This window comes from Carlito syrichta, unplaced genomic scaffold (genome assembly GCF_000164805.1).
Source record: "Carlito syrichta isolate Samal-C Ts95f unplaced genomic scaffold, Tarsius_syrichta-2.0.1 Scaffold301382, whole genome shotgun sequence".
Taxonomy (NCBI): Eukaryota; Metazoa; Chordata; class Mammalia; order Primates; family Tarsiidae; genus Carlito; species Carlito syrichta.
In genome coordinates this window covers 29,235-33,181 of record NW_007245478.1, presented here as the reverse complement: position 1 = coordinate 33,181, position 3,947 = coordinate 29,235, and the positions used below count along the sequence as shown (strand labels likewise).

Sequence of the window (3,947 nt, the reverse complement as noted above, 5' to 3'; positions counted from 1 at the left end):
CCAAAGAAAAAACCTCAAAAAAAAAAAGATATGAAAACCTTTTTTTGATATTGATTTTAGTAATGAGTTTTTTATATGACCGTAAGAATACAGGACTAAAAGCAAATATTAACAAGTTCGACTGCATCAAACTAAAAATCTTCTTCCCAGTAAAGGAAAAAGGAAGAAGGATTACAGAACAAGTGAAAATGTTTGCAAGCCATATATCTGATTCATTTTTTTGATATTCAACACATACAAAGGAATTATGCAAATCAAAGACAAAAACAAGCCTGGGCCTGGCATGGTGATGGCTGAGGGCATCCTGGCCACCAGGTGAGAGAAGCCAGCCAAAGATAATGCCACCATGGAGACGGCCAAGGAGGCGAAGGAGCCTGCCAAAGTGGACATCACGGAGCTCTGCAGGGACATGTTCGCCAAGATGGCCACCTACCTGACCGGGGACCTGACCGCCACCAGTGAAGAATATAAACTCCTGGAAAATATGAATAAACTAACCAGCTTGAAGTATCTTGAAATGAAAGCTGTTGCTATAAACATTAGTGAGAACCTTAAGGGACTTAAACCAGAAGTATGCGGGGCTGCAGCCAGACCTGGACCAGATCAATGTCATCGAGGAGCAGGTGGCAGCTTTGGAGCAGGCGGCTTACAAGTTGGACGCGTATTCAAAAAAACTGGAAGCCAAGTACAAGAAGCTGGAGAAGCAGTGGAAAACTTACCGTTAAGGGACAAAACCTTTTTTAATGTGGAGTAATGTTTTATGAGCCCTGGGTCCTGATGGATTGTCCAAACTCCTCAAAAGGCAACTGGGCTATTCGTCCCAGGAACATCTCAACGCTGGTGTCAACTGGAGGACTGTGGCCATCCTGCCCCTCCTTCGAGGCAGCGTCCCTCAGAATCGCACACTCAGCTCCTTACCTTTTGCTTGAATGCTTCCACATCCCTTCAGGACAGGCTCTCAAGGCTCAAGAAACCCTGGGACTTGCCAGTAAAATGCAGTGACAGGGCCTGTTTTTCTATGGTAGTGGTTGATTACGATATTACTTTAAGTGGCTGGGTTTTTTAGTTACTGTGTAAATGGTGTTTTTTTTTTTTTCTTCTGTTGATGATATTAATATGTTGTTAACAGGATTCTCAATTTCAAAAGGAAAACAAAAACTTTGCAGCTTATCGCCTTGCTAACAGCAGTAATTTGCTTTTTTATAACATTGCAAATAACCCAAAATCGTAAAATAATTCCAAGCCGAGTCTTTTAGACTGAGCAGAAATAATGAAAGGAGTGTTTTGCTGGCTGGGATCTGGGATGAGTCCCTCTGTTTCCTTTCTTTGTGAGTCTGATGTCTGGGGACAGATGACACTTGACATGTGCTCCCTTTTGGAAATGTGATGACAGAGACAAGATGTGTATATGTTGGGTGGGGAGGTGGGGACTGCCTCCTGGAATAAAGCATTTTATAAAACAACCAAAAAAGACAAAAACAAGAAAATGAAAATCACAACTAAAAAATAGCCCCAGGAATGGTTATCTTTTCAATGAAGACATACAAATTGTTAACATGTATATGAAATGGAGGCAACATCACCAATCACGAGGCACTCTCAAATCAACCCAATAATAAGATATCATCTGAGACCTGTTAGGATGGCTAATGTCAACCAGAGAGAGATAAATATTGACAAGGATGTGAAGAAAAAGAAATCACATACACAGTTGGTGAGTTTCAAATTGGTAGTCAGGATGAAAATTATTATGAGTATTCTACAAAAATAAAAATAAAAAAACTAGCATACAACATCGAAATCCCTTTTCTGTATATATAGCCAAAGGAAATAAAATCAGTATCTCAAAGTATCTACACTCCTATGTTCATTGCAGCATTGTCAAAATGGCCAAGCTATAAAAACAACCTTAATGCTTCTGGATTCTGTATTGATTAAGAAAATACATTATATATACATAATAGCATATTATTCAGCTATAAAAAAATCAAACAATCTTGCAATATCAACCTTATGGATGAAAGTATAAGACATTGTGCCAAGTGACATGAGCCAGGCACACAAAGAAAAACACTGTATGAAGTCACTCATGTGTAAAATAAAAAAAAAAATTATACTTATAGAGGGAGAAAGTACAGGGCCTATAGGTGGGGAAACTGGGAGACATTGTTCAATGGTTACAAAGCCTCAGTTATAATGGAGTTTTAGGGATCTAATGTATGACATAGTGACTATAATTAATAATAATATCTTATATCCTTAAAAAACTTAAGAAAATTATAGATATTGTGTTATTAATACAAAAAATAAAAAAGCAACTACGTAAGGTGACTGATATGCTCATTAACTTGATCTTAGTCATTGGTACACAATTTATACACATATCAAATTATTACATGTTACACAATAAATATGTAGTTATATAATTTTATTTCTGTAAGATAATTCAGATGTTAAACATACATATGCCGGGCTTGGTGGCTCAGCCTGTAATCCCATGCCTTTGGTTAAGGTGAGTGGGTTGTCTGAGCCCGTGGGTTTGAGACCCACCTGGGCAGGCGAGACCTCATCTCTACAATAAATCAAAAAAATTAGCCGGGCATGGTAGTGTGTGCCTGTAGTTCCAGCTACTTGGAAGACTGAGGCAGAAGGATCGACAGAGCCCAGCAGGTCGAGGATGCGGTGTCCAGGAGCAGCCACTGCACTCCACTCTGGGGGACAGAGTGAGAGCCCCAACTCAAAAAAATAAAAAAATAAAAAGAAACACGGTAACATGTGGAAGTTTAATATTTGGTTTTCAATGTTCTAAGTGATATGGTATATTTTAAAACTTTGGGCATATACAGTTTAAACTGCCAATCTCAGCTTATACTTAACAAGACATTAAAGTAAAACAAAATCAGGTTTTTCTCTATCTAGAGAGATAGATTGTGTTCTGGTAAAATTATGGATTATGAATTTATTTATTTTGAGTCAGTCTCTCTGTCAACCACAGCAGAGTACAGAGGTACACACACAACCACCACAGCCTCAGCCTGTTAAGCTCAGGTGATTCTTTCAACTCAGTCTTCTAAATAGCTAGAATTACAGGCATGCACCACCATGCTTGGCTAATTTATTGTACAGATGCGGGAGGTCTGGCAAATTGCCCAGGCTGTTTCAAAATCCTGGGCTCCGGCAATGCTCATGCCTCTGCCTCCCAAAGTGCTAGAATTACCGCATAAGCTTTGAACCTGGCTTGGAGTATGAATTTCTATAGAATCACATTTGAAACCTCCCTAGGTTAGGAAATCATAAAGCAGAAAACAAAACATCTATTCATAGTGTTCTTGGGATTTCATAGTCCAATAACAAAGTCACCACTGCTCTCACATATTTCCAACATGATGCAAAAAGAAAACCTAAAAAATAGTTTGTAAATAAATGAGCAGACATTTTCATGTACCCCCAAAGCAACAGAAGAGCAGTATGATTAAGCAGTACCTTATGAACCATTAAGAGAACTGTGACTTTTCAATGAAAACCTGAAGGAAAAACATCAAAGGAAATGAGAGTTTCAGCCGGGCTTGGTGGCTCAGCCTATAATCCCGTGCCTTTGGGAGGCTGAGGTGAGTGGATTGCCTGAGTCCACAGGTTCGAGACCCACCTGGGCCACTTGTCGAGACCTCATCTCTACAATAAATCAAAAATTAGCCAGGGTGTGGTAGTGCATACCTGTAATTCCGGCTACTTGGAAGGCTGAGGTGGAAGGATCACCAGAGCCCAGCAGGTCGAGGCTGTGGTGACCGGGAGCAGCCACTGCACTCCAGTCTGGGTGACAGAATGAGACTCCAACTCAAAAAAAAAAAAAAAAGATGGCAAATATTGAAATTTAAGGGGTGTGCAACAATATTTTGTTTGTTTATTTGTATTTTTTTTAGAGAGCAGAATTTATTGAGGACAGAAAA

The 3,947-nt window shown here is 39.4% G+C and overlaps 1 pseudogene; it reads left to right on the top strand.

The window, feature by feature from the left end:
• Window positions 1-289: 289 nt before the first annotated feature.
• Window positions 290-725, top strand: LOC103257052 (annotated as a pseudogene).
• Window positions 726-3,947: the final 3,222 nt, after the last annotated feature.